Here is a 12,069-nt window from a genome sequence, read left to right as displayed (position 1 = left end):
AGTCTTCCCGTTTGCATCAGTGAGGCCTGTGTGCGTAAATGTACTTCAGGGACATATTTGTCCCTAAATGTTAGCTAAAGCTGACAAAACCTCACTTTAGTGAGTTTTTTTTACATTTGGGGATGTACTCATTTAATTTTTTCTAAAAATGCAAAATATGTACTATTAGTGGTAGGGTTAAGGTTTGCTAAAGTTTGCTAGCTAGTAGCATTTATAGTTAAGAATGTATGTCCTCGTTAATGGTCAGTAAACACGCACGTATGTTGTACGTGTATTTTGTTATTTTGAAAAAGGCTTCCTGTGTAGATCAGTGGTGTGTACACGGATATTTGTGTGGGTGTGTGTGGCTGCAAACACTGTCTTCACTGCATCACTGCTCTAAGGGCACACAGGCTGGCAGTATGCCCAAACAAACCAGCCTCCACTCTCATACTTCCTGAAGGGCATTTCCACTCGGTTTGCCCCTGGGACACAGCAACTATCTGGCTTAGGGAGCAGAGCAAAGTCAATGTGATCATGCCACATTATCAGAAGAATCTCTTACCTCTAGCCATACTGTTACCTTGGTAGGGGTGCAGACACCAAGAGTCCATTTTAAAATTAAAATATACCCCTTCATAATTTCCATCCCATGCTCATGGGTGTATTCAAAGAATTATTTAAATGTTGACATTTTGAAACATGTTTAACGCCATTAAATGTCTAAATGCTGTCTAGTGTTATCGGTATCTGGTGGCATTTTCATGTTTAATGAAGGTGGGTTGTAAAGGTTTCAAATTGTATAACATATTGTGTATCAAAAACTAAAACTAAAATTAATTTGTGGTCATTTTTATTTCATTTTAATTAGTTTTGGAGTTAAAAATTAAGCAATCGATAAGACACCAATATTTTAGCTTTTGTTAATGATTATAACTTGGTAGCTTAATTTAACTGAGCGCAAAACAGGCTGAATTATATTGTCCATTAAGAGAAGGAATCATTACCAGTACAGGCCAGTGGAGGCCACCATCTGCCCATGGCTGCACAGTACTGACTCTTATTAGCTTACTTGATATTGCTCGTTACCCTGTCTCATAAAAAATAAACGCAGGGTGTCCTGAATCACATTCTCTGAAAAATATTTACCAGTCTGAACAGTCTTTTCATCTCTTGTATAGTGGAGAGAGGAAACGCGTGGGTGAGAATGGCAGTCTGAGGCCGCTAAGCTGAGTGGTACGAGGTGCAGCCGTGTTTAATGGGGTCTCTTTATGGAGATGACTGGTAACGCTTATGGGAAAGCAGTGGGAGAGAACATGCCATATCAGATGTACAATTTTAGGGAAAGCCGAAGGCAACATTAGGCCTGTTGAAACGGAGGAATCTGGCTGAGGAGACCATCTTAATGGCTGCACATCTTCTGGTTTACATAATTGCATAGTGAGGGGGCTGGTGTACTGGGATTGAACTACTTTAGATAGCACTATGTAAACTATTTAAAGGGATCATGACGTGCCTTTTTTATTATTTTCATATGTTCCTTGAGGTTCACTTATTATATTAGAAAAGTTTTTTGCACAACAAACAGTCATACATTTGTAAAACATAATCATTTTCCATCCTCATTCTGACCCAGTCAGAAAGGTTTTGTTGCTGATTCTCCTTTAAGACTTGAAAATAAATGCACACTGTTATGATTGGCTCTCTGCTCTTGACCGACCTGTTCTCTAATTGCATCTCACTGCTCACCGCTACTGTGGGCTATACAGGAGAGATAAGGTAAAGTAGGCATTAATGTGTTGTTGTGGAGGCAGTCAGATGCAAATGCTTACCACAGTTTGACATCCTAATGTGGAGGAAGTAGAAATTTAGTCGTTTTGGTAGCTTTAGCATTTGTGGAAGCTTTGTTTCCACAAATGCTCTTTTTGCAGAGAGGATGAAGCTTTGAGTTCTGAAACGTACAGTATGTTTTTATAGTACAAAAACAAATTATATGTCAAAAGATCAAGGACATTTTGATTCTTTGTGTCATGACCCCTTTAAAGGGATTGTTCACCCCACAAAAAAAGACAATTCTGGCCTCATTTTCCAACCTCATGTCCTTTCAAACCTGTTTTTGACTTTCTTCCATAAAGATGCTCTTTTTCATACAATGAAACCACTGATGACAAAGAGCTGTCAAAAGCACCCTGAAATAATCTATATGACTCGAACAGTATATTCCAAGACTTCTGAAGCCATTTAATAGCATTGGTGAGGAAAAGACTGCAATTTAATCATAGCTCTTGCACCTGTGCATATTCAAACTTGGTGTGAAAAGTCTCTTCACGGAATGTTTGATGTTAGTGACTTCAAATGCCATTGACTTTTGCGTGTTTTATGCCTGGTTCCAACACCAAGAATGAATGAGATTTGAGAAATATGGTGAAATTGGGTTTGATTTCACAATGAATGTCATACAGACTACTTTTAGGGTGCTTTTTTTGTGATGATTACACAAAAATGATCTATCACAATAACGAACAATCCAAAAGTAATCAGAAAGTAATCATATTAGATTACCTAAAATTTTATCTAAAATATTGCATTACTGATTATGATTTTTACTCAGCACCAGATTACATTTTAAAAGTAATCTACCCATCATGTGCCACCCATCATACCACTCCAGTGGATTAACTCATGTCTTTAGAAGTGATATGATAGGTGTGGGTGAGAAACAGATAAATATTTGTCTTTTTTTAACTATAAATTCTCCTCCCTGTCCAGTAGGTGGTGATATGCATGAAGAACGCAAATCTGCAAAAACACAAGAAGAATAATGTGAAAGTGTACATTTATAGTAAAAAAAAGACTTTAATATTGATATTTTTCTCACCCACACCTATCATATCATTTTTGAAGACATGGAATAACCATTGGGTCTTATGAATCATTTTTTTCTGCCTTTATGTTCTTTTGGAGCTTCAAAATTTTGGTACCAAATTCACAGCGCTGGACCTACAGAGCGGACAAAAGAAAATCTTAATTTGTGTTCAGCAGAAGAAAGAAAGTCATACACATCTGGAATGGAATGAGGGTGAGTAAAATATTCAATTAAGACAAATGTGAATGGGAACAAAATATCTCCTTTTTTCTTTAGAAGCAAGAATGTCATATTGGTCTGGAATGACATAAGGGTGAGTAAATAATGAGAGTATTTTTCTTTTTGGATGAACTTTTGCCTTATTTAGCAGAATAATTAAATAAAACTGATTTTTTTAAAAAGCTGGAAGCATATCACATTCTATTCATACACACAAAACTTTCTCAAATACATCTCAGAGAGTGACAGTGTTGGCACAGAGTAAAATAATCAGCTGTGTCAGAATGTTACATAAGCTCTCATTAACCAGTACATTCTATCTTAAGAGTTGGCACACAGCACCAGCATGCTGCTATCACCACAGTTAGTTTAATGACACCTGCATGTAAAGCAGTGAGGCCATCTTGTCAACTCAGCTGGGTTTGATATACATCTTTCAACTGAGCCGAAACTGATGTGAAAATGCATTGCTGGCAGAGTGCTGCATAGTTCAGATATTTGAGATACTTGCCAGAGAAATTAAATTTAGATGTGCCAATAGTCTCATATGCCAACACCCCTCCCCTCCTCCATACCAGCATCCAGAAGGGAAGCATATGAACACACGTGCACCAATCTGTCCAACAGCGGATGTAATTGGCTCTTCCAAATACTTCATGACATGATGGATAAATCTACACTTAAAGGGAGAGTTCACCCAAAACTGAAAAACCTGTATGACTTTCCTTCCTTTGTGGAACCCAAAAGGATATTTTAGGCAGAATGTTAGCTTTGGATAATGAATCTGGTTCAACTTCACAACAAGGTGATTGGATTGAACAAAGTAAAAATGAAGAGGATAAATCTTGCAACTTTTGTCATTTTTTGGCACCAAGGCAGAATGTTAGCCTCAGTCATCATTCTCTTTCTTTATATGAAAAAAAAGAAAAGAAAAGAAAGAAAAAAGAATGATGACAGAATTATAATTTTTGGCAAACTATCCCTTTAATATTGCTCTTAGTGTTGAACAACACTTTAATCTTTCTCTCCTTAAAGCTACAAAGCCCCACCCACTCCCAAACTGCCATTAGCCCCAAGCATCAGTCTACATATGATGTGGAATGGGACAGCATGTGCAAAACTTGATGCGTGCATGTGTGCCCATGTGTTTGTTGGTTTTTGTATGTCACCTGGCAGCTTCACTAAGGATTTGTTGCCAAGACATCCATATGCCTCTAATAGCTGCTAATCTGCAATAGAGCATCGATGAAGCGTTCTGTTTTTAATACACCAGTCTATTCACCACATATATAAAACAGAAACACACTGGCAGGATTCAAATATAATAGTGTCTCATTGATGTTAGCATTCAAATTTAATTTACGGCCATTACGACAGCAGATTAAATTGACGTTAGCACCTCAACAAACATCTTCATAATACTACTAATAATAGAAAAATCACTCAAACCTCCACCATCACACTACTGTTACTGTCACAGCTTTCAAACTCAAGATTATCTGTCAACATTATTTGTAAGAGTACCACTGGCTGTAATGGTCTAGGAGTTTCAGAATAAATTATTTCCATTTCTGGAGTATTTATACTGTATGCATGCATGCATGGAAGCTTTCTGTTCGCATACTAGAATAAATGGGGGACCTGTACTGTAGGCCTACTACATTTGCCAATGTGTGCATTATCAAACAGAGCTACTGTGTTCTACAATCAACTTGACCTGCCATTTCCAGTGTGACGAATGAATACAAAAGTGATATTGTTTTTGTAACTTACTATTTCTGTCAGAAAATGTATATTATACAATAGAAAAATGTCACTATATCTTGTAATATGTTATTTCAAATGTATCCATTATCTGATCTGACTAACAAAAGTACACAAACTTAATGATGTTTCACACAAAATTGGTGTGACAAAGTCTCTGACTTTATTGATTTCTCTCTGAAGGAGGAAGCAGGATCCGAGTGAAGAATCCAATGTTTTATTTTTACACTTTTCAGCAAAAACCAAACAAACTGCTTTTCAGCACAACGTAAAATGAATGAGCACACAGTCAGCATTGTGCGTCTCTCTCTCTTTCCTCTGGCAGTCTGGACACCCTATTTATCCTCCTCCAGCTCTCACTGTAACACAGAACAGCTGTTAGAGATCATTTCCTACAGGTGTCAATCCTGACTGTTCTCCTTCTCCCAGCCTCACTCTCCACAGACATCGCTTGGCCCCGCCCACATCGCCACAAACCCCCATCAACCGACTCAGGCCGGGGAGCCACCAGGCCTGTGACTTAAACCCCCCATTTCTAGAGAGGCAATCCGCCACAACCATCTGTGCCCCCGGCCTGTGGAGCACCTCCAATTTAAAAGGCTGGAGAGCTAGACACCAATGGCGGATCCACGCGTTGGCATCCATCATGCGATGGAGCCATTAGAGCGGGGCATGGTCCGAACAGAGGGTGAAGGCCCTCCCAAGCAGGTAGTACCGGAGGGTGAGGACCACCCATTTGATGGCCAGGCACTACTTCTCAATTTTCTTTCGTCTTTTGCACCGAGAGCTTCCGACTGATGTACAGCACGGGGCGTACATCAGTAACCCCATGGAGGCTTGCGAGACCTCTCGTTCTGCAAATAACAAGGGCTCAAGCCACTTGTCCCAATTTCGAATGTCTTCGTGCATGAACATATGAATCATATTCCTAAGTGTCTGATTAAATAATTCGACCAAGCCATCGGTTGGGGGTGGTAAAATCAAATTAAATTATTAATTTAATCCCCAATAGCTCATACAGTTTGTGTAGTGTACGTGACAAAAATGCTGTGCCCTAATCAGTGAGTATTTCTTTCGGAATCCCCACTCGGGAGATTATTCTGTATATTACATATATTACTACATGGTGAGATGTTGTGCAGAGGCACTGATACCGGATATCGCACTGCAAAGCCCACCAGAACCAACACAAAGCAATGCCTAGGTGCCTCCCGCTCTAATAGCCTGATGAGGCCAAGGACCTCGATCAATGGAAGGGGGCGGAATGGAGTGGAGAATACTCTTGGAGTGGTCGGCGGATTCACCAGCTGACATTCATAGCATGCTATACACCACCTGCGAATATCCCTGCAAATGCCCGACCAATAGAAATGGGCTATTAGATGGTTTAGTATTTTTCCTTGCCCTAAGTGACCCCCCATTGGGTTATGATGAGCTGTCTGGAACAGCATTTCCTGTCGGCTCTTCTGTATTAACAATTGGGTTATATCCTCCTTTGTCTGAGCAACCTGCGTCACTTGATTCAACCGATCCTTAATAATACAATTATAAGGGTATGGGAGTGCAATGTCTGGCTGGAGGCTTTGAAATCAATACATTTCACTTGGTCAAAGGCATGCCTAAGGGTCTTGTCTTGCATCTGTTCCATAGGGAAATCCCCTGCAGGGAATCCCCTAAGGGAAGGGGAAGCCCGGCTTACCCCTCCCTTGCTTCATCCTGACGTGGGGCTGATGTAGACATCCCCGGCTCCGCCTCCCATGACAGTGAATCACACCCCACACACCGATACACTTTAATACAGGACACATCAACACAAATTCTCCTCAATAAAGTTGTTAATTCTGGCCAGTTTGTACCCCAAATTAGTGGATGGGTGAGGGGGGGATTAACCACCACCTCTATTCTATGCTTTTACCCTATTCATTGAATAGTGATGGGCACTAAGGAGCAATCATGCACACCACCTTACTGTCACCTGCCGGCTTGTGTCCAGAGCCTTGGATTGAACCAAGCTTGATTACAACCTGAATCCACCAAGGCTTTAAATGTACCCCCCTTAATACTCACAGGTATTTGGTATGCTCCTGCTCCTGTGTCGTGTTGGGGACCAGGACCAATGTCTCCACCTCCATCATGGGACATCTGTCCTAGAAATGCCTAGGTTCCCCGCAGCTCCACCATCCACAGGTGTTAATCCTTACTATTCTCTTTCTCCCAACCTAGGAGTTCCTGGTTGTGGTCGTTATCTCTCCACTTCTGACGGACATGATCGCAGTCCAGCAGTGTTCACGAGACTGTGGGCCCTAGACAACATTCCTCCTTAGCCCTGTGGCAGGCAGATTCGCGGAGAAATTTTATGCCGGCCTAGTACGTGTGCTAAGGTGCTCCACATGCGCTGGTTGCCTCTATGTAACCCTGTGTAATGTATCTTCCGTGAGACTGTTTCCCCTTTGTTAAACCCGTGTCTTCCTTGGGCAGAATCCCCTGCTGCCACTGGTCTCTGTGTTTGTAGAGCTTCATCCCCACTGGTAGGAAATACCACAGGGACTTCTCCACATGTAACACTGCTTACACGACTCTGTATGATCATGTGACGTATTTCCACATAATTGCCTCCCCTTCAGGCAGGCTGTGGTCTCCGGGGCGTCTTCTCCTTGGGAATGGACACCCCCTCAGACGTGGACACTTATGGCCCCCAGCTGAACGATCTCCAATCTTTTTTGGGGAGAAAAAAAAGAAGAGAAGGGGCCATGGCTGGGTGGCCTGTCCCACATTTTTGCAGTCAAATTGTTCCCAAGGTGCGGGGGACCATACGACACTCGTAGGAGTGTTGGGGAAGGTTACGTGACAGCCAGGTTCACTGGCTACAAGGCATGCAATGGTTTGTCCGTCTCGCACTGCCAGTCCAGGTAACACAGTTTAGCTAGTTGTGGCCTTTCATATAGGGACCCCTAGTGTCACTACATCGACACAATGTCGAGTGAGTGACAGATAGGGAATGTCCTGGTTACTTTCGTAACCTCTGTTCCCTGATGGAGGGAATGAGACGTTGTGTCCCACATAACACTGAACTACCCACAGAAACTGTCTCGGTTCCTCAGCACAAAACCTGACTGAGTTGTTGCGAGCCAGCTCCTTTTATACCCATATGTCCATGTGAGTGGCATGTAAATTCTACTCGGCAATTCCCATTGTCCTTTTCTCAAAGATCAGAGGTGATTGGGGCTCCCAAGGGTGACCCTTAGTGTTACTACATCGACACAACGTCTCGTTCCTCCCATCAGGGAACGGAGGTTACGCAAGTAACAAGGATGTTTTTAGATGTCATAAAATAGCAAAATACTCACTCAGGAACTAATAATCTGCCATTTTTCTTTGATTTGTGTGAAAGTGAATTAAAGTCATTGTTGTTGCACCAGGAAACTGCCGTTGTTGCACCAGGAAACTGGATTTGTGGGTGAATATCTACTGTATTCTTAATGGAAATAGATATCGTAAGCTCTGTGGCGAAACAATTTCGCCAAAACTTAAACTTAAAATGACGCACAGAAGGGGAGTTGCATTAGAACAGCGAGGTGACATTTGTCTGAACTTTGTTTTCAAACTAGAAACTGCATAGTCACACTGTAAGGGACAGCCAGGGGAGCAACAGACACATTATATCAAATGGAGACAGGGTATATTACTCTCTCAACAGTGAAAACAGTGATGTCTTTGTGAAACTAATAAGGTTGAGTGTGTGCACCAGCTGCTAGTCCAATCTCTGCAGTAATGTCTGGAATAGTGAATAAAGTGGTCTTCTACTGTCCATCTTTCCATCAATAACTGACAGAGCTTCACATACAGCAGAAGTCATTGAAAGTGTGAGAGGAAGTTGACAGTATTTTGAAAGGTTAAAAGAGCAATAGCAAAGTGTGTGTGAGGGTGTGTGTCTAACACAAGGTGACGTTACAAAGAGTCTCAAAATACTATGGCATTCAGAAACAAGTTTGCTTTTTGACAGCAGTACCACTCCGGTGTCTCTTTGTCCTCTCTTGTCATATAAAGAGAAGCATGTAACACTGGCAACAGTCAGCTGTCAACTCTGTTTATTCTAAATTACTATTTTCAGTTTGAAAGCCCTCTAACTGGGCTGTTGGATGTGACTTGGGAAAAAGCAAGAACACTCACTCAAGTTCAGAGCAGAGGTAGGAGGAGAAATTGTTATTTCAAAGTTATTTTGCAATGTTTTACGTAATGAATATTATAATATATCAATATTCTAATGTCAAGAATGGTAACAATATTTTTAGTAATTTTTTTCTATGGGTGTCAATAGAATTAGATCTATATATTGGAATATATAAATTACATGATATGCTGATTACTTACTTGAATTAATCAAAATTAATTACATGTATCAATATATATCATGAAAGGCCACCAAATAAAAATAATTAAATAAATAATGATTATATAATTATACATAATAATATTAAAATAAATATACAAAAAATTTAATCATTCAGATAATTAAACATAATTTTGGCAGATAAGTACTGCATTTATTAGGCACAAACGTGGCTTTAGAATGCAATATATTTTTTATTTCCATATCATTGAACACAAGTCTTTCTCGACCGCCCTAAATTTATATTTTAAATATATTTGTAGAAAAGAGATTTGGCACAACTCCAATAAAACATAATGTGACATTAGCTCAACAAACTCTTGATTATTTCTAGTCAATCAAAATGCAAACTCAGAACAGGCTAATAACTATATTATGCATTTCATTAAAAAAATTGTAAATTCAGTGTGAAGGAGATTAAGGGAAAGGAGGAGTTAATATTGACTGTCAGCTGCCCATAAGTTATCTTTCTCTCACGCACCACCATCCGCAGTCGGCCTTTATCCCTCTCGGAGGCTTAATTAGCCTGATAAGGGACCGGGTGTGCAGAATCACTTCCCGGCCCCGCCCGCCGGCCTGTCACATTCAGATACTCCAAACAGATAAACTGCAAGCGTTTTTGAGTATGAATATGTTGGAAACAAGGCCTCAACATTTTTTTCCCTCACATTATTTTTTGACACAGACACTGATGTTCCAACGCTCTGCTCTACTTCGATGGCTTCACAATGAAGACAGATAGTTCAGCACTTTAACTGCAAATCTCTGAAAATCCAGTTTTGTAAAATGTTACAATATATTACAGTTTTGAATCCCCCTTTAACCCTCTTGGGTCTGAGGGTGTTTTGGGCCTTGGAGAAGTTTTGACATGCCTTGACATTTGTGCTTTTTTCAGTTGCTTAAAAACATATTAATGGCTAAAGTCTGATAACACTGTATTCAACACAAACTGCTCTACAATAATATGTGAGCAACATGTATGTATAGGTTTGTATTTTTGAGAAAATAACATTTATGGATGGTTTTTGAAAAAACTATAATTTAAAGTCATTGAAATAAGGCCATAACACGGCTTTTAGTGTTAGAAAGGTCATATGCTAGGAGGCATGAACTATCATGAATATGGATGTATTTCACACCTGAGGAGACAAAGACCCCTCCCCTGGGCCTATCAATAAGGGATGTGACAGAAAGACTTGATGATCAAAATCAAGTTTTAAGTTAAAAGTAGTAATATGACTATACATTTTCTTTACATAAAGACTTTACTTAATTTTAGGCCTACATTACCGTTTAAAAGAAGTCTCTTCTGCTCACCAAGACTGCATTTATTTGATCCAAAATACAGTAAAAACATTGATATTTTGAACTCTTATTACAATTTAAAAGAACAGTTTTCTATTTGAATATATTGTCAAATGCAATTTGTGATCAAAGCTGAATTTTCAGCATCATTACTGCAATCTTCAGTGTCACATGATCCTTCAGAAATCATTATAATGTGATGATTTTCTAATATGGGCATAATTAAAGTGCATTTTACTAATTTAACCTGAACACATATTTGCAAGCACAAGCTTTGTTGATGATAATGAGGCAGCATAAACACTAGTTAAAATATATTCTAAACATTCATATTATTTTTATATCATATTGCATATCATATTTATATTATAAAGCATACAATTTAAATGCCTGCTTTAGCTGAAACAGCATTTACATGTAACTAAAACTTGCTTATTAGGACATATTTCAGATATATTCAATACAAACGTTCATCGGAGTCCCGCTCTTCTTCTGAGGAAAATGTTAAATCTTCGTCACTATCCATGAGTTTCCTCGCCTGTATATCATGCGATCTTTCAAACGTGCAGAAAAGTGAATGAACTAGATGTTTTTAAGGCACAGTCGAGGGCGTGTACCATTTGCATTGATCACCTCAGCACATTACCGTATGAATAGCGCACTCTGCCCGTGGGTGGGATTATATTAGTGATAATTAGCTGAGCCAGGAGAAACTGTACATCGTTTTGTTTCATACAGATTAAATTGCAGGATAATATTTGTTTTAAATTTGAATTGTTTTATTTAAAGGTTGACATTTTAAGCATTCTTTAGACACATGTTTCATGTTTGTGTGATACGTATTCGTGGAGTTTCAGTTCATTTTTGTGACGTGTTTCAGAAATATGCTTGTGAACACGGAGACTGCTGTAAGCTCACCCTTTTTATTTTCTTTATTTTACAAAAGCACAAAGTTTTGTTGTTATTGTGAGGGTACACAAATAAAAGTAGATACTTTATAGTCTCTAATGAAGTCATATGCATATCTGTATGCCCCAAAATGATGGAGAATTTTATGTTGTTTCTGCTGTAATGCCGTCGACCCCAGAGGGTTAAATTAGCTTTTCTGAGGTTTAGGTTTAAGGTTTAGGGTGGTGAGGTAGGTTTGGTTGATTTAAAACTTGCTAGAGCTTAAAAACAGACAATACTATTAAACCTAATCTGTTAACAAGAAAATTAAACTCGCTTTTAGCACCACTCAGCAAACATTTACTGCGGATCTGCATGTAATATCATTGTGCAAAACTTTTGCAACGCTCACGTTTTTTCCATGGAAGAAAGCCATATGGGTTTATAACAACATGAGGGGGAGTAAATGATGACAGAATTTTAATTTCTGGGTGAACTATCCCTTTAAAGCTCTCTCCTAAATTTCACTTTCACTGTCCAAAATTTGCTTTGCTTTCCATTTTCTATCCACAACAGATGGCATACTTGGTAGCGTGGCTAGAGCCCCAACACATGTTACAATAACAATGCCATCTACATCCAAATCCCCCAATAAAAC

General features: G+C 39.4%; 1 protein-coding gene across 1 annotated transcript in view; it reads right to left on the bottom strand.

Moving 5' to 3' along the window:
• Positions 1-12,069, bottom strand: part of grik4 (glutamate receptor, ionotropic, kainate 4) — a 552,444-nt gene that overhangs the window by 71,856 nt on the left and 468,519 nt on the right. The gene's annotated exons all lie outside the window — the stretch shown is intronic.

Source organism: Xyrauchen texanus, chromosome 38 (genome assembly GCF_025860055.1).
Source record: "Xyrauchen texanus isolate HMW12.3.18 chromosome 38, RBS_HiC_50CHRs, whole genome shotgun sequence".
Lineage (NCBI taxonomy): Eukaryota > Metazoa > Chordata > Actinopteri > Cypriniformes > Catostomidae > Xyrauchen > Xyrauchen texanus.
Note: the sequence above shows the minus strand (reverse complement) of the source record. Positions and strands in the feature narration are given on the sequence as shown.